We start from the raw sequence: 19,648 nt of genomic DNA on the forward strand, positions 1-19,648 counted from the left end.
AGTCCTGGAGTGACTTCATGGCAAAGCACAGGTTTAAGGGTCACCTTTCCCAGGGTCTTGTATTGCTCAACCCATGGACCACAGAGAAGGTCTATGGTGCCCATTTCAGTATTTATTTAACATTTTTATACAAAAGGCCATTTGTATATCTGAGTGCCTGCGTCAGAATTTCTGAATGAATCACCTAATTTTAGAAATGGAAGGAATCTCAGAATTCACCTTCCATCCAATCTTTTACCCAGACAAAACCAGAGAGTGCTTAACCTTCTTCAAGAGCCCAGAGGAGTTTGCAAGAGCACAATCAATCCCCAGGCCTGGACCCTGAGCCCAAAGGGAAGCTCACAGGAGTTCACATCTACAACACTGTCAGAAAACTGCTGAATTCATTTCCAAAGATCAGTCTGGGCCACTGGGGTATCAATGGAGTCCTGTGAAAACTCTACGAATAAGAAATGTGCAACATTCAGAATGGCCAGTGTTATTTTTCAGGGTAAAAGGGGGACAACTCAATTAGGACCCTTATGTAGTCTTCATTACACACAACTCCCTCCCATCACTAAAAAAATTGTGAGAAGCTATGTGTGCTACAGGAGGGGAAAACAAACAAACAAACAAGTAGACATGCACATATCCCAGGTTCCCCCAGGCACCCACAGCAGTGGGGAATGGTGTCACCTGCAGTGATACTAACTGCTTACAGAGTTCCTGTAAATACAACTTGCTGCTGGTGTGTCTTTGCCCAAGCTGTTTGTTCTGCTAGGAACAACTTCCCTAGCACTCCTGGCTTTCTGCCAAGCCCCTACCTACACGTGGAGCCACAGGTCAGAGACCTCTATGCTGTTGAATAAGCATTTCAACGTAACTTAGTTTCTCTTTCCACCTCATGGTAACTTGCTGCAGTCCCATTTACCCTCTGCAATCCTCCCGGGGTGCCCACCATACTAGCCATGCTGTGAGGTTTGCATAGCACTGTATCCATTGAGAAAAGTGCTACAAAAACACAGGTAATAATTCATTAATTCATTTAAACTGATTCTTTGAGACACATGCACAGCGGTTTTGATGGCTGAATCCACCAACCCAAGATTAATAGCCTGGTTTACTACATCCACTCTTTTCTCTTTCCAAGCCACAAAGCAAAATAAACTCACCCTCAATTTATAACTTCACAAAATATGCTGACTCCTGAATCTGCTGTGGTTCTTAAATGGATGGTTGTAGCCATCAGGATGGGACAGGTTATGCTATGGTAACAAAGACACCTAAATCTCAGCCTAAGGATAAACATAGTGGTCCCTCTAGGGTCAACACAATAAGCCCAGCAACCTCCTCTTTCTGGTCTTTATCTGACAATCTGAGCCAGCCAACTCCGTGCTGACATTGGAAAGGTATGGCCCCTTCCTTTCCTCTCCCATCTACCTACAAAGCACAGTAAAGACTAGATCTGAAACTATTTGCAAAACAGTCATGACACAACTCTCTCCCATCACTAAAAAAATTGTGAGAAGCTATGTGTGCTACAGGAGGGGAAAACAAACAAACAAACAAACAAGTAGACATGCACATTTCCCAGGTTCCCCCAGGCACCTACAGCAGCAGGCACCTACATGCAGAGAGGTAGCAGCCACTGTAGTGGCTCCTGTCCCTCTCACTACCATTATCCCACTCCTCTTCAAATAATAATGATACTATTATATTTCTCATGTAAATAATAATGATACTATTATATTTCTCATGTGACAGTGTTTTCTGAATCATGAATCAGCTGAAACGCTTAAAGACAACTAATGCTTGTCTCCACCCCATTCCCAGAATTTTGTTAATTAATTCATCTAGTGTGTGGTCTTGGGAATTTTTAAATATCACTAGGTGATTCTAATCTGCAGAAAATGTGGGAACTACTGTCATAGAGAATGAAGCAACATATTCTCCCACCCCTCCCTCTCTCTCTCTCTCTCTCTCTCACACACACACACACACACACCCAATGACCTCTCCCAGGTTCCATAATCTTGTTCCCTCTATGGCAGCAGTGGTTACATCAGTTAGGATAGCAAGATTTTGCTGTGGTGCTGCTCGAGGGTCACAATGAGCCCAGCAACCCTAACTTTCCAGTCTTTAACTGCCATTTAAAAACAGATTTTAGCCCTCAGGCCTTTCTTGTATTATTTGGGTGAGGGGGTACTGGGGATTGAACCTAGGGATACTGTATCACTGAGCTACACCCTCAGTCCTTTTTATTTGCTGAGACCCAGTCTCACTAAGTTGCAGAGGCTGGCCTCCAACTTGTGATCCTCCTGTCTCAGACTCCCAAATAGCTGGTATTACAGGCCTGTGCCTCCACACCCAGCTATTTACTTTTTTACTTCCTACCTTTCCTAGGTCCAGTTGAACAAGTTTGCCAGGCCTGGAGTAAATCAGAACCCCAAAATTATACTGATGTGAACAAACAGAGGTGAAATTTGGTTGGAGGAGGGCAACTAAAGGCTACAACTGAAGAAGACTGCACTTTGCCCCACTCTAAGACCCAAAGCACAGTAGACAACTTAGTAAAATGTGGATAGGTAAATTAATTATCACTAGTAATAATCTGAAAAAAAAATGAAAGACAGAAGAACTCAAAAATCACAGCACCTGAGCTGAAAAGTTTATTTGTCAACTGGTCCCAGCCGTCATTTGGATTTCCCCATCTCTGTTTAATTTCTTCCAGGGAGAAATTGTGTTTTCTGGGAGAGAAGCGAGTGAGGAATGGAGGAGCACCCTTTCACCTGACAGAGGAAGTGCAGGTCACATGTGCTGGATGCAGGCGCAGTGGCAACACATTCTGCCACCAGCACACAACTTTCAGCACATCATCTATCTGCCCTGTGGGATTTTACGTCTCTGCAGAGTCTGGAGAAAACCAGAAAACCCAGCTTGTTTGTCCTCATTTTAGCATTTTAAGAATCAGACTAGCTTTATGTAAACTCTTTGCAAGGGGAAATAAAAAAAGGTGATCTGTTTTTCAAAGGCACAAGCTAACTTGGGCCCAAGGGAAAGAAGCATTATATATAATACATAATAGTTACTCTACTGCCTTAAAAGCTAATGGCAGCCTCAGGCAGAAAAGTCAAAAGGAGAGAGAAGCCATTTTTATAAAAGTATCTAATGCAACCATCTCTTGTGAGCATTGTTTGTTGACAATGGTTCTGCTTTTCTTAGAAGCTCATTCAATTACCCACTGCCTACCTAAACCTGAGAGAGGAGTTTTCCTCCCGTCCATTGCTGGTTAAAGAAAAAGAGCAGGCAGGATTTCCCTAGTAAAATCTTAAAATGAAAAGCAGTAACTATTCCCAAGGTCCTGCTTATCATGGAAGTCATTAGACAAATCTTTTCAGGATCTCTATTAACAATCTATTTTCTCAACAACCATCCCAGAGACACCTCTCTCCAGCTTCCTAGGAGGGGGGCTGCCAGCAGCAGCCTGACCTCTCTAAACTTGTTTCCTCATCTGTCAAATGGAAACAGCCACCTACTTGACAGGGATGCTATTAGAACTAAGAGTGCAAATGCATGAAAGTGCCTAGCATTCCAGGAATGTAACGTTCGTGTACTAAGAAGGTGAGTGTCCTATGAAAAGAGAAAACGCCTTACCTTGTTTGCTGGTCCCAGCACGTCCAACCACCACCGAGAGGTTGTCACAGCCTCTGTCAACATCTACTCCGTTCCCCACATCAACCAGTATCCCTCAGTCAGGACAACTTCACCTCCTGTTCTAGAGGTAGATCCTGAATGATCTAAACCAATCAGCGCTACCCCATCGTTCACCATCATTGGTTGAGGGATAGACACATGCCCTGAGATGGTCCAATCATAGCAAAGCTCAGAAATATTGTTCAGTGTCTCTGGGGAGAGATGGTAGCTCTTTCCTGTAGGGATGCCATAAAAGAAGGGCATCTGATAACAAAACCAAAAGGCAAAAGAGGCTGTCACCTGGCACCCAGAAAGCACCCAGTGAAAAGTCCTGAGTAAACGAGTGAAGATGAGTGAGTGGACATACAACCAGTGATAAAATCGAGATTCTCAGACTAGAACTCGTGGGAAACCCTAATATTGAGTGGCCTCCTGGCTATGCAGCAGTTAAATCACAGACTAGAAAGGGAGAGGGCTCTGAGCCTCAGGCAGACCCGAAGACTGAATTCTAACCCTATCAGTGCCTAGGTCTTGGACCTCAGGCGAATTCCTGAATTCTCTGAGCCACAGTTTGTTTTTTTTTCTCTGAAAAACACAATTATCAAAATGAAGTAAGAGGGTTGGGGATACGGCTCAGTTGGTAGAGTGCTTGCCTTACATGCACAAGGCCATGCGTTCAATCCCCAGCACCACACACACAATTAAATAAGAATGTTTTAAAATGCAACTCTAGAGAAGAAAGATTGGAAGTCTACATATCAAAATATTAACAGCAATTAGCGCTAGGTGGTAAAATTTTCATTTTTCTCTTTCTTGGGCATTTTTTGGATTTTCTACACTCAACGTGAATTGACTGTCTAATAAAAATAAAAGTGAGGTGATAAGATTAAAGTCTCTAACCAGCGCCTCTGCCATGAAGTAGGAAGATGACAAACGTTCCTTCTCCACGAATGCCCTTCAGACATCTGGAATCAGCTACCACATATCCGTCTCCTGCTTCTTGCCAAATATTTCCACTAATTCAATGACTTGATTTCAGGGCTCCCTTCTATCTCTCCTCTCTGTAAAGGCTCCATCTGTTAAAACCCCACTCGGAGTATTGTGTGACCAGCTCACAGAATCAGCAGCAAGCTCCAGGTTGCTCATTCATCTGTTAATTCATTCATCGAGTAAACACTGATTAAAAACCTACTCTATTGGACCTCCTTTCTTTTGCCTACCCACCATTCACAAATGGTTCCTGGACTGGCTTGGGTTACACCCAGCTCCCCTTTCTCAGTCCTTGTGCCCCAGGACGTGTAGACCCCAGCCTAGCTTCTTCAAGGGGTAGACAATTGATCCAAGAAGGCCAACCAGAGAATCGCATCCATCTCACCACAGCAATTGGTTCAGGGATGTGCATGTTACCCAAAAAAGACCAATCAAAAACAGCGACACTCGGATCTGAGACTTTGGTTGAACTATTGGGAAAGTGGAACTGCTGGAATTGCTAACAGCCCTCTTATACCACAATCCAAAAACAAAATCTAGGCAGCACTGAGAGATGGTGAAAAACTGGGTAAAACTTAGTAATAACTGTTTAAGCCTTGGGTTTTCCATGCCTTAAATTCCATCTCTAGATTTTTTCAATTAAATAAACCAACAAAATTCCTCTTCTACAGAAACCAGTTCGGGTTGGGGTTCTGTTTGGAGATGGAAAGAATCCTGACTCATGAAACCTGAAAGGCTGTGACATGCTCCACGCTGGCTACCCACAGATGAGGCCAGATAAGCCCCACCAGCCTCCCAGGCCCTGGCTGTCTGATACAGAGACGGCCACACACCACGGCCAGCATGTGAGGCCAGTGGAGTAATCACTCTAATTAAAATCCACAGAGTGCAGCAGGAGCACAGGAAGGGGCATGAGGAAGGCCTCCCAGGGCATACTCTCCACCGCTGCTCAGACACCGAAGACAGAATCTGGGAGAGTCAGATACCACTGCAGATTCACATTCACCTTCCGGTAAACTAAAACCACGGCATCCCCTGCGGCAGAGCGGGCAATGAAACTTCAGCACAAAATAACCGTCTGGAGACCAGCAAAGTGCTAAGGTCAAACGACCCTCACTTTGGAGAACTTCATGGGATTGTTACAGACGACACGACACCAGTAACAGACCCCTCAGCTTCTGTGAGGCTGATTCTCGTCTTTCCCATTTTCCTGCCCACTTGGACTATTGTGATCAAACTAGAGCAGCATCATAAAAACAGCCCTTCCAGATGAATGACCCACTTCCTGAGTTTATGTCCAAATGACAACAGGAGAGAGGGCAGGAGGAGACCTGTGTTCTAGAAAACACTTGGTGGTGGCTGGGCATGTGGCCTACCGTGGACAACAACAGCAACAATACAAGCTCTTCTGGGAACATCTATTTGCTCTGGAAAAGTTCTAAAGGTCACTCTTTTTCAGTGAATGGAAGTTAATTGTCTCTGGGAACTTTGATGATGCATCCTCAACAGAACTGGGAAGATAAAAACTAAGTCAGAAAAGGGGGACACTGCAGGACAGATTCTCCTTGCTTCTTGTTTTCTGAACACACTGGAGGTTCATTTGTTCCAGAAAGAGCTCCAACTTTCCAGAGCAAAGAATCTTACAGTTGGAAGAATTAATAGTGACGGAATCCCTTGCATGTGGTTCCAGGGGAGGTGCCAAGACCAGTGGCAGGAGGTAGGGAGGCTTGAGATGCCTTCTGGATACCTCAGATTGCTAACGGCAGCTGTAGTGGCACCCCCTCCCCCACAGAAAATCTTAACTGAGCTTCTCCAGAAATCTTCACCATAACTGATTTTAGGACTATCAGCAAAAGAGTCTCTACAGAAGAGTTCAATGCAGCAGGTAAACTTCCTGTTTTCCTGTGGCTCTATTACTTGGCCACTGGCTGGGCAAGAAATCAGCACTCCAGGTGCTGGACGCCCCTTCACTTGATTTTCACAAACATTATCCAGTATAGTCGTTTGTAGAAGTGTGTTTGCAAGTGCAAAAATTGATTAAAAAAAAAAAAAAAAAGTCAGAACCTTTAACAAGGCCTCTGGCCTTGAGCTGGGGCTTCACGGAGATGTCTACATTTCTAAGATAAAAGAAGTTACCAATTGGGCCCCCCGGTAACGGCTGGCAGGGGAGGAAAGAAAGGGGGAGAAGCAGCTCCCCCCTTCTCAGGTGTTGCCATTGAAGGGTTAAGTTGCCCTGAACAGTGAAAGGAAAAGCTGCTTTTATGTGAACTTCTTCAGACTGTGAACTTCTGAGCCCCTCTCCTTACATGCTGGGTATAAAGTTCTGAAACTACCTGAACTCGGGGCTCAGGGGATTCATTGATTACAGCGAAAGCTGTGCCCTCTGAACCTGGCTGCAGCCAAATAAAACGGTTTCCTGCTGTCTTGGGTGCCTTGCCCATCCCCTACAACACAGCCGCATCACCTTTGCTTCTGAAACTCCCCCAGGACATTCTGGAACTGCACTTCCTCTGCTCACATCCCAGGACCTTGCATAACTACTTTCTTCCCATCTCCTTGAAAATGAAGTCCACCATTATTGCTCATCGGCCAGGCAATGAAGAAACCTACAGCCCTTTGGGCGACTGAAGACTAAGCCAGACAGCACAGGGATGTGCCGGGGGCTTGGCCCTAGCTCACTAAATGCCGGTTTCCCATTGTGGGTTAGAGGCTCCACCAAGAAGCCCTGCTAACCCCCTCTAAAGAAGGAAGGGCTTTCATGGTAAAGACCCCCAACCAAGCAATTTTAACCAATTTAGTTTTAATGCAAAAACTACTATATGCTTTAAAAAACACACACACACGAAAAAAAAAAAACTTCCAAAATAAAATGTGCCAAGCCTTGGGTTCAAGCCCCAGTACTGGGAAAATAAATGTCCCCCCCTCCAAAAAAAAAAGATGTATAGTCAGAAGACTTCTGTCCACCTCAGTCCCATAATCCCCTTACCTTTCTCTAGGAAGTGTGAGGTCCCCCAAACACCTTTCTTTCTTTTTTAAGTCTCTTTCCATCTATAGTCTAGGCATAATCAACCATGTGTCTGTGTCTGTGTGGGGTGAGGTGTGTAAAAGCACTTATACCCCTCTTTTTGCACATATGACCGCATACCACACATCCTTTTCTATACATTAACTTTTTTTTTTTAAACTGGGAATTGAACCCACAGGCACTTTACCACTGAGCCATATTCCCAGCCCATTTTATTTTTTTTATTTTGAGTCAGAGTCTCACTAAGTTGCTTAGGGCCTCGCTAATTTGCTGAGGCTGGCCTCACACTTGGCAATCCTCCTGCCTTAGCCTTCCAAGTCACTGGGAATACAGAAGTGTGCCACCACATCAGCTATACATTGACTTTTTTTTTTTTAGCTTAAGTGCATATCCTGGAAACCATTCATTCTTCACATATAGGACACTAACTACTTTGAACATAGCACAGCATTCTACTTTAATGATATATATTTAGTCAATTCTCTACTGATGTCTATTTAAGTTGCTCCCAGAGTCTCACTCTTCCAGATGATGAATAAACATCACACACACCTTCACACACGTGATAACTAAGAAAAATCATAAGACATAAGGTCATACGATCCTTGATATAGCGCTGCACAGTCAGAGGGTACATGCACTTACCATGTTGGCAGATTGTGCCAAATTGCTCTTCAAAGAGGTTGTACTGATTTTCACACTCACCAGTAGCATAAGAAATATGCCAGTTGCTCTGCCCACATTCAAAAAACAGCTTTTTGTTTTGTTTTTAAATACAAGGGAAGAAAGGAGAGCACTGCTCCTCCTCTCTTGTTCCATTGTCTCTTCTAGTCCCTGAGAACCACAAATGAGAGCTTAAAATCCAGTGGCTGTGAGCGCCAGTGGTATGAGCTCACACTGGCTCAAGAGACCTGCCTGCTCATTTCTTCCCAACCCCAAGTACAGCAACATCTTCTTGTGGAAGTATGGACACCACAGGAATCAGCAACTGCTACTGATCAGGACTTTTTCCCCAGAGAGCCTGCTTCGAATATTTACCAGCATATTAATGCATACTACAGGGGAAACTGAGGCTATACCACCCTTCACTGAGTATTCTGCCTTTGATGCTGACCTGGTTACAAATTACTTTTTTAAAAAAATATTTTTTAGTTGTAGATGGACACAATACCTTTATTTACTTATTTTTATGTGGTGCTGAAGATCAAACCCAGTGTCTCACATGTGCCAGGCAAGTGCTCTATCAATGAGTCATAATCCCAGTGACCCCCCCCGCCCCCCACTTGGTTACAAATTCTTAAAACTTAATGACAGGAAGAAATCTCAAAGGCCATCTAACCCCTATGTTTTCTATACCACCTCTCCGTTAGTCCCTGTACATAGACTTAAGTAGTATCCTCTATGCTTCTTTTCTATCCTTTCATATTTCCATCTCTTTATTATTTACTGCTGATTTCCTGCTGATTTCTTGTGGTGTAGTGATTGCAAGTGCAGGCTCAAGGCTACATTAAACAGTCCAGCTCTATCACTTATCTTGGGCAAGTGCCGTAATTTCCTCATCTATAAAACAGATGATAATGACACTGCCTCCTCATAATTTTGTACTTAGGATTGAGTAAAGTATGCAGAATGATATCTGGCACATACTATATACTTAATAAAAGTTAACTGTTAATATTACCTTCAGTTTACTAATTCTCTCTTTAGCTATGTCTAGTCTTTCATTGAACTCTTTGGTTAGATTTTAATTATATTGTTTCTCACTTCAGTTTGGTTTCTTTTCTAATATTCTTTTTTTCACAACTCTTTACCTCTTTGGTATCATTATTCCTTTTTTATTTTTTTGGCATTGCTGGGGATCGAACCCATGGTCTCATGTATGCAAGGCAAGTGCTCTACCACTGAATTACATCCCAATACTTTTTATTTTTTAAATTTTGAGACAGAGTCTCGCTAAATGCCAAGGCTGGCCTCAAACTGTGATCTCCTGCCTCCGTTTCCCAAGAAGCTGGGATTACAGGCGTGCACCACCACACCCAGCTCACTGTTTTTCCTTAATTATTTTAAATATACTACTTTATAGTCTCTCTTAGAATGTTCTAATATTTCCAAGTTGGAATGCTTGGTTTCCTAATTTTTAGTTTTCAATTGTAGACTCATCTTCAGAAAAGTTAGTTTTTCCTGTGGGAGTTTCATTGGGTATAGATTATTCAAATATACCTATGGAGTGATTTTGTGTTGGTTTTAGGGGATTCTATAGTATTAGACCACTTACTAGGGTTAACTGCTCAGGTAGAAGGATCTCATATCTTATAAGTAATAAAGATATAGGTTCCACACCAGGTGTGGTGATGCACACCTGTAATCTCAGTGACTTGGGAGGAGGCAAGAAAATCATAAGTTCAAGATCAGCCTGGACAACATATCAAGGCTGTGTCTCAAAATAAAATAAAATAAAAAGGGCTGAAGATTTAGTTCAGTGGTAGGGTACTCACCTAGCAGGTACAAGTGTAAGTTCCTGGGTTCATACATACACACACACACACACACACACACACACACACACATATCCATATACAAATATCCACATATATCCTACAACTACATATGGTTCAGTGCCAGGTTTTTAACTTCTCATTGCTGACATTTTTCAACTCAAGGTAAATTTCCAGGCAGTGGAATTCTTCTAGAGTCTTATCATGAAGAGATCAGACCTTCAAAGCTCCAGAGCATTTAATTATACCTTGAGCCCAGACCTCATTTCTAGACCCACTGGGTATTAAGACCTCAGCCTCCAGACTTGTGGGCCTCAACCTGGATGTAAAAGCCCCAGGAATGGTCACAGCTTTGGCCCACATGCAACCACTGGGCTTCCATTTCTCTCTTCATTTTTGACACTAGTGGATTTTCTTTTTTCTTAAGCTCCCCTGGATAGAATTCCTATATTTTCATCAACTCTGCATTTGTACCAGGAAAGATTCATGTAAATCAGCTTGGTCCCCCATTTCCCAGAAGGGTTCTAAGTCACCAAATCCAATATAAACACTTACCCACACTTGAGTTTTGTCTGCATTAAAACTACATCTAGTTCGAGGATTAGGGTATAAATATGAAAATTAAAGAGTCCAAAATCCTCCTGAAAGTCCCACAATAAGGTCTTGCATTGGAGACGGACAAACCATCTCTCATGAGGTCCAATGCTGCCAGTTCTTCCTCCAGCAGGATTTGGTTTCTTGGGTTAAGCACCATATGAAAGAGCTGGCTCGGATTTAGGGCCATGTTGTGGGATAATTACCATCTATAAATATGAAAAACACTCGGTGGCACAAGATGCTCACACTCTCAAATAACCGCGGGAAGAGAGATGAACAGAGGCCACAGCAGACCGTGGCCCCCATTCACACACACTCCAAGAGAGACACCCATCAGGTGGAATGACAGGGTCACCCACGCTGTCAAAGCGTTGTTTTTACTTGTACTTGGTTTTGTTTTTGTCGAGCAGGTATGTTTGGGTCTTGATAAATTAGAAACTTGCATCTATGATGACAGAGTCAGAATCATGGTTATCTCTTAGGCAATATTAACCGCCAAGGGACATGGGGGATCTTCCTGGCAGGATGGGCGTACAGAACACCCTGGCTGAGGGGTGGCTAGAGGGCTGCAACATATTAAGAATTCCTCAAGCTGCGTGATTAAGTTTCGCGCGTTCTACAGGATGTATAGCTCCACTCAAATCCAAGTCGCATGCCCTAGCAGAGTGCCACCAGGCTTTCGGTCAAGCGTCTCCATTCTATGGAGACCAGCAGGCCAAATGGAGGGCAGTAAGGAGACTAGGTCAGAAGAGACAGGCCAGAAGTGCCCGTCAGGCAGAGGGCACCCAGGCTCCAAGAGAGGCTCACAGAGCCTCGTGGTCTTCCACGAGGGCCTATGGCGTGACAAGACCACAGAGGTTGAAGACAGGCTCCACCCTGTCCTAACACAGTGACCTTGGGCAAGGGACTTTCCTTCTTCGAACCTCAACTTTGTAGGGCTGCTCTTAGGCTCAGTTCCTGTACAGTGCTTAGCACAGAGTCTACATCCAGGAAAAAAATGCATAAGTATGACCTACTACTCTCAATATGGATAATAGGAAGGCTGGAAATGTCACCTTCCCTCCAAAATCATCGTTATTTAGAATAAAAATCGGATCTGATAATCACAAGAGAGATCCACAGAGCAAATGGAAGAAGGTGTGTGTTCTGACTTGAAGAGGCAGAGGCTTTTGCTGATGCTGAACTCACACCCACCCCCAGGCCACAGCCACCGCTTTAACTCCTCCTCGGTGAAGTGATGAAGAGCACAGGCTTGGAGGCCACAAGGCCACGGTCACATCCCAAGTCTGTTACTTACCAACGTGGTAACCTTGAACGAATGACTCCAACTCCGGGCCTCAGTGCCTTCTCCTGTAAAAGAGTTACAGAGGATTAATCAAGTTACAATGCACACAGCTCCCAGTAAGTTCTGGTCACTGTTCCTTTTCCCTAAACCGGATACATTGGGAATAACAAGTCCAAGTAGCATTTTACAGACTGTTACGGGGTTCTTTCACACTGGTTTCATGTAATACTCAAAACAATCAGGGGTATTACAAATAAAGAAATGATGATTCAGAGAAGTTAAGCAAGTTGCTAAAGGTTGCACAACAAGAGCAGAGACCCAGACCAAACTCCTACCACTACAGGACAGTGTTGCCCCAGAGGCAGAGAGGGGGGGGTCCGTCTGTCCTTTGAGATTACAAATTCTGAGGGAAAGACACTGGAACTAGAGACTGCAGCAGCATGTCCTGGTCCCAGCAGAAAGCTCAGCTCAACTTTGAACCAGTTTTAGCCTTTGTGCCCCTGAATCACTTCCTGTTTTAGTTTTCTACTTTGCAGAGAAAGGAGAGCAAACCTGTACATGACACCAGCTTTGTCACCCCCCAAATCTCTTGCAGCAGCAAACGTTTATGAATTAAAGAGAGTTTTCAGAAAAGCCAGAGTTAAACAACATCCCACTGGATGCATGCACCACACTGAGCCAGGAAAGCGGGGCAAAGCCTGCAGTCTGGACAGCCCGGTCACCGGAAGGACTGAAACACGGGCCTTTTCCTGGCCTCTATTTTGATTAAATGTGTGGTGGCCCTGGAGTTTCGTTTTGCTTTTCACTGGGTGCTGAAGCTACCGGAAGCCACTTAACCAGCGCATTCTATTCACAAAAGGTTGGGGGCCAGGTCTCACTGCCGTGGGAGCCACCGTCTGTTGGTGGTTTCTGCCACCTCTGCTGCTTTGCCAGCACCGTGCTTCTGCGGTTGCTGTCCTGGGGGTTAATACTCCCTTAAAACAGCAGCCACCTGACCCGACCCCAGGGCTCAGGGGCCAGAGAAGAGCCACCTGCCTTGCTCACGAGCCGTGTCCTCAGATGGGTGCACATGCCATGGACATATCCGCACATGTATATCACACCTCGAGCCTCAGGCTTTCCAGGAAGGACTAAATGTCCCCACTGAATCAAATCTGTGTATGAAGACGACCAAGGTTTTTTTTTTTTTTTTTTTAAAGAACTGAATATATTTCTTATTATAAATCATTCTTAGAGTTAATTCTCTGTGATCTAAAGCCAAAATGATTTTTAAAGAGAAGCTGAGCCTTCCTAACCACTTACTTGGTTTTTTTCTTCCCAAGTTCACTGTGAAGCAACTTCCCTACAATGGAGTTTAAAGAAGACATTCTACCCATGATCTCACTACCAAAAGAAAAGAGTTCCTTACAATTCTGTGTCCTCCTGAGCTTTTTTATTCACATACCTGTAGTCTGTCCATATGTATGTATTCCATTAGAAGGAATCACCTTTAGTACAGAAGGTCCTTAAATAGGTCCTGTTTTCTTTAAAACTAATCAACAACAATAACCTTCTTCTGAGGCAAGTCACTAGCATAATGTTTCTGATAAACACCACAGAGCAAAACCCAGGCCACAAATTAAACACACCTGGAAATTCTGGGTTTGAGACCTTTAGAGCAGTTCTTTGTAGCCTGCTTCATTCCACAATTCTTATGACACTTCCCACTTAAGAAGATACAGGCAGGGGACTGGGGTTGTGGCTCAGTGGTAGAGCACTCGCCTAGCACGCTCGAGGCCCTGGGTTCAATCCTGAGCACCACATAAAAATAAAATATATTGTGTCCAACTACAACTAAAAAATAAATACTTAAAAAAAAAGAAGACACAAGCAAAGGAAAATAGGTGTCCTGCTTATTCCCCCAGGCACAGCAAACACTATTCAAGTTCACAACCATTGCCTATTGCTGAAAAGTTTAAGTCAATATTTTTTCTGCAAGTGAAATGACATCTCTGGCTTGAGCCGAGTTTTAAAACACTCTCACAAGGTACCACCCTGCACAGGCAAACAGACTCTCAGAGGATGAACCCCAGCTGCAGATGTCTCGGAAGCTCCCCAGGTGATTCTCCTCTGCAGCCAGGACCAAGAAGCACAGGCTTGGGTAACTCATTAGTCAAAGGAAGCCCAGGGGAAATCTTATCTGGAAGTGGCAAACTCTCTGTAATTAAATAAAATAGCAGATCTGAAAGTACCCAATAGGGCCTGTTCCCCAGAAGACAATAAATGTTAATTAAACAAGAAAATATAATTCAAATAATTACACCTTCCCCTCGGTGAATTCATCTTGTAATTTTATCGGCTTGTTTACTACTTGTTATTTTTTTCTTTACCGTGATTCATTCTGTCCCTGTTAATAAAATTACAAATGTATACCCATAATTCCATTCAATTACAGGTACTCTAATATTTCCAACAACCATGAATCATTTTATTTAATAAAACTGTCCCTCAGAACAGTGGCTAATAAAGAGTAAAGAGGCCATAGGCATTAGCTATTTATAATGAGTATTCAGAATTGTTTTAATTCATGGTCATTTTTCTAAACTGGACAGAAACTTTGTCCATCCTATTAGGACACGACTCAGCAGGAACATACAAAATGAGGAGAATGGTGCCCCTGGGCACAGAAACAGGCTTGTATGCAAATCAGTTCCTCTTCACATTTTCATGGGAAAATAGCACAAGTAACCCTCCCCCCGCACCCCCCCCCCAAACACAGGTAACTCACCTGCCCACTTGAGGGGGGCAGAGACAGCTACTGGTTAGCACTCAGCTGTTCCAGAGTTACCTGAAAACACTAGCTCTGCACTTAGTCACAAAGGGTCTCTCACTGCAACTTCCCCCTGAGCTTAATGGGAAAGACAGTCTTATGTACGTCCACGGCACCCCTCAGTCCTGAGAAGGGAGGGAGGGAGGGAGGAAGGAAGGAAAACCAGACACGACAAGAAAGACAATTCCTGATTCACAATGAGAATGTTTCACTAAAGAACATTTTCAGGGGTCTCCCTGCCCTGCCGAGGGAATGGACTCCTGCCTCACCCTCTGACCTCGTGTGTGCTAGGCAGAGCAGGCATGGAGTGGGCACAAGGGAAAATGTGCTGCCCGTGGTGGTGCTCACAGTCAGCAGATCTTCTACAGTCCTCTCCAAACTAGCCAGTCCATGTTTTAAACCAACTGGACTTAAAACCTTACATCCAAAAACAAACATGGCTCACAGGTCTCTGTATGTTACATCCTAATAAGATAAAAAGCGATCGTACATGGGACAATGGCTTGGCACCCTGAAAAAGAATATCATGACTGACCATTGTGTTCCAGACTCCACCTTCAAGGGTCTCACCCAGGAGAACATGCAGACTGGCTACCGCAACACAGGGTGACTTGGGTTCAGACAGGGTGACGAGGGCACACAAAGACAGCATCGAAGTGGCAGCCCTAATAGGTTCTTCTCAACTCCTCTGCTTGATAATGACAGACCACTTTTTATTATCACCTTTGCCTTGACACTTTCAATGAGATCCTAAGTACTTTCAAGGTGGGCCCACAGTATCGGTATTCTAGAGGTATTAATTTTAGTTTTGATCTTCTAGGTATGTTAAATAGCTAGACACTTCCATTACCTGGATGTTAGACCTTCTCTTTCTAACTGATGTCTCATTTAATATTCTGGTCAGCCAAGCACTAAATTACTAGTGTGAGATGATTATGGAGAAGCCCTCACACAAGTGATTCTAATTCGTCTTGGCTGATTTGGATTTGTTGTTGGAAAAATTGCACCATCTGAAACCCTACTGTGACAGACCTCCAGAGGACCCCTAGAGACCAGAGAACCAAGGATGAGCCCCGGAATAAACACGTCTGGAGGGACTCTACCTTGCGCTGGGGTATTCTGAAGTATCCCATGACCCACTGTACACTCCTATCATTTGCCAAGGACGGGGCTAGGAAAGGGCCCTGAGGCACACTCCAGACTGTTCCATTTCCCAATCACAGCTCGTGCTAGCTGTCTTTGCAGCTCCCAATCCTGCAAGACACTTGAGGAGTGTCCTTGATATCTGCAAAGCCAAAGTTAATCCCCAAGAATGTCCTTAAAGCGTGAAGGGTTTAATACGAAGGTTCTGTGCAGGTGTGTGCAGGTTTTAAAACACAACTTTCTACAGTCCCAATGCCAGAACCACACAGGGTACCTTGGGCTTTCAAAGCACGTTCACCACCAATGTGCAAATCCCATGCACACTCCGGGATCCTTTTGAGATAGGATGACTAATTCTAGGGTCCATCACAAGTTTATAAAAATTCTCTGTCTTATGTTTTCAAAAATAACCAGGGTTAGTTTAATAATTGAGCTGTGCTAACCGCTGACAGGATAAAGCTTAGTGGAGCTGCTATTATTTACATGCTATCTTTTCTAAGATTGTAACCTTTTTGAACATTGAAAGACTGTTAACTGGGAGCTTGGGGTCCAGGACAAGTGACCCTCACTCTCAGCATTGCTCACATAAACATGAAGGAGGCCATCACCTGTTCTTCCAACGGTGTTGGACTTGGAGTCACTAGGTACACATTCCTCTTTGTGTCCCGGCACTGGAAACAGTGGTGACATGGACTTGGAAATTGTGAGTAATGAAGTTGGTGTCCATCTCATCCTCATTTGCCAGGAGTTTCCCAGCTGTAGCAATGCCAGTCCCAACCAGCATGCTGGTCACCTCAGTGGTGGACACCAACGGAGTCAGCCCTGACAGGCCAATCCTGCTCAGTGCTGTCCCACAGAACCTTCTGCCTTAATGCAGATGGTCCACACCTCCACTGTCCATCACCACAGCACCAGCCACCCACATGTGGCTACTGAGCAGTGGAAGTCTGGCTAGTGGGACTGAAGAACCGAATATTTTATTTTAACCAATTTAAACTTAAATGCTCCAAGTAGCTAGTGGCTACTCTGAGGGACTGCTCAGCTCTGGTTTACTGATGTGGAATTTCAGTCCTGGATGGCCAATCCCTGGGGATGAGCATGGGAGGCAGGCAGACCTGGGTCCACGTCTGGGCCTGGTTGTTTACTAATGGGGCATGGGACTTCTCAGGGACGCTGATTTCTTCATCAGCAATCCTTGAAATTTACTTGTCAAGAATGTTCAGAAAGTAGCTGGCCAATAGTAGAACTTCCAGAAATAGGACTTCCCTACAAGTAGCTAAATTTATGTTACAACGCTAGAAAAAATCTGATTCTGAACTAAAAAAAATAAGTGACTGCATGAGCATCCTTCTGAACAGACCTCCAGAATCCCTGTCCATTTTAAATTGTAGTTCTAAATTTTCATGGCTGCCCACTAGGCTTGCCACACCTTGATTTCTGTCCCCAAGCCTGCTGCCAGCTATCACCAAGTCCCTTCAGAAGGTACCCAGGTCATCACCATCTAGGTAAAGAACATACGTATGTACAAACTGGCCAAAATGCATACATTAAGTATATGTAATTTTTCTGATTGTATATCAATTATATTTATCTTAATAAAATCATTAAAATACCCTGCCAAATAAAAATAACAAAATAAAATTTTAAAAGCAGGTGCCACAGAGCACAGGGCACTGAGTGGAATTCCTGTGCCAGGTTACCCTTAGCAGACCCCACAAAGCCCCAGGGGCAGGGATCCAGGCAGGGAGGAAAGAGCATTCAGGCAAACTCTCCACCCAGTTGGCAAAGAGGTGCTGCGGTGCATGTACAGAAGCGGCCACCTGGCCCCTCCAGCCCCAGGTGTGGGGCAGGGTCTGCAAGCCAGAGCAGCTGTGCACCCCCATCCTCTATGGTACCCCTCAGGCCCTAATTAATACATCCCTGGGCCGAAAGGGGCAGTGGGTCCCAAGAGAAGCCAACCACCAATCAGAACCACCCAGGGAGCTTTTTAAAAATGCTATGCCCCAGAATTGGGCATCAGGGTTTGCAGACAGCTCCCAGGTGACAGTGCGCCCAGCTGGGTACTCTGTTTTCCCACTGAATGCTGCAGAAGTGACTCTGCTGGCAGCCAAGCCAGGCAGGACCTCCGACAGAGAGGTGCACTATTTAGGGCTGTGGCAAGGAATCCTGTTGTTAATGATTTTCTCCCTCCCTCTGGCTGTAGGGACAACAGTCAGATGGCTTGCAGGGCTCTGAGCCAGAGGAGCACAAGTGGCTTCCCCCTCCCCCACTATTGGTAAAGCACCTCCCGGTTCCCCAGGATCTTCCCATCCAGTGTCTCGGGAGCAGAGCTGGCAGGGACAACCTCCGCGTCCTCACCAAACCCAGAAAGCACGGCAGGAGCCCGATTCCGTGCACCTGGCACTTAGGAAACCCACAATAAATGCCATTATTGTGGTTGCTACCCTCATTTCACTGAGAAGGAAGCAGCTCCAGAGATGGTATGACTCACCCAAAGCCACATGATGCTGGGGGCAGGACTGGGACAGGAACCCTGGGCTCCTGGGTTTATTCTCTTTCCTCTTACACGCCCCCATGTGGCCCACTGACCTTCCCATCCCCCACACCTCTTTTCCACCCTTTTACAGTCAAAAGACAGTCTCTGCCCATCAGGGAAAAAATCTTATTTTTTGTATTCTCAGGCTCTACTAGGTAGGACCCCACTGGTCATCCTCAAATAGTGGGTGGGCTGCCCTAACAGGCCCTCAAAGCCTTAAGGAGCGATTTTTTAAAAATATTTTTAAATTTCAAATGGACCTTTATTTGATTTCTTTATATGCAGTGCTGAGAAGCAAACCCAGTGCCTCACACATGCTAGACAAGCACTGAGCCACAACCCCAGCCCCCACCCCGGGGCCAGTGATTTGGCGCCTCACCAGCAGAAGCTGGATGATCTGGAACAAGTTTCTTAACCTCTCTGGGCTCAGGTTGCTTGGCTATAAAATGGGAATTAGAATATTTAGCACTAAAGGCTTGGTGAGGACTGAGGTCAGTAAAGGGAAAGGACGCCAGAGCCAGTGGCAGCAAGAACCCACAGGTGGCAAGTATGACAGAAGTCCCCAGCCACAGGGATGCGCTCCACGTCCTCCAGCACATGCTGAAGCTGTAGACAGAACCGAGCCCTGTGTACTACACTTTTCCCACACGGTCCTTCCCAGGACGCCGTTTACAACTAGGCTCATGAGAGATCAGCAATGATAACTAATAATCACACAGAACATTTGTAATGATACACGGTCATAAAAGTCATGTGACTGTGGCCTGTGAACCTCTCTCTGTCTCAACTGCCAGGGGCAGGCAGAGCACACAGTGTGGACACATGGGAACAAGGAACGGTCCCCATCCTGGGGGACGTCAGAGATCCCAACACACTCGTCAGAGCTGTGTGCAATTTAAAACTTGAATTGCTTATTTCTGGAAACTTCCATATATATATTTGGGCCATGGCTGACTGAGGGTAACTGAAACCAGACTACAGCTGTCCCTTATCTGTGGTTTCACTAAGCGCATTCGGATGAGAGGTGCCCTCCTTCTCCCATCTTCTCCACACGCGGGATTCAGACCCAGGCAAGCCTCACCTGCTGTTCTCATCC

General features: G+C 44.8%; 1 protein-coding gene across 6 annotated transcripts in view; it reads right to left on the minus strand.

The window, feature by feature from the left end:
- The window catches only part of Cyrib (CYFIP related Rac1 interactor B), a 109,831-nt gene extending 97,696 nt beyond the window's left edge, over positions 1-12,135 (minus strand). For 3 of the 6 annotated variants that reach the window (XM_015486475.2, XM_015486476.2, XM_048802131.1), the window contains exon 1: positions 12,077-12,129. The gene's annotated coding sequence lies outside the window, so the exon portion shown is untranslated. Of the gene's footprint in view, positions 1-12,076 lie in introns of all 6 variants that reach the window. The other 3 variants (XM_015486474.2, XM_048802132.1, XM_048802130.1) reach the window with 3 other exon arrangements.
- Positions 12,136-19,648: the final 7,513 nt, after the last annotated feature.

The sequence above is a fragment of the Marmota marmota genome, unplaced genomic scaffold (genome assembly GCF_001458135.2).
Source record: "Marmota marmota marmota unplaced genomic scaffold, marMar, whole genome shotgun sequence".
In the NCBI taxonomy this organism is placed as follows: Eukaryota; Metazoa; Chordata; class Mammalia; order Rodentia; family Sciuridae; genus Marmota; species Marmota marmota.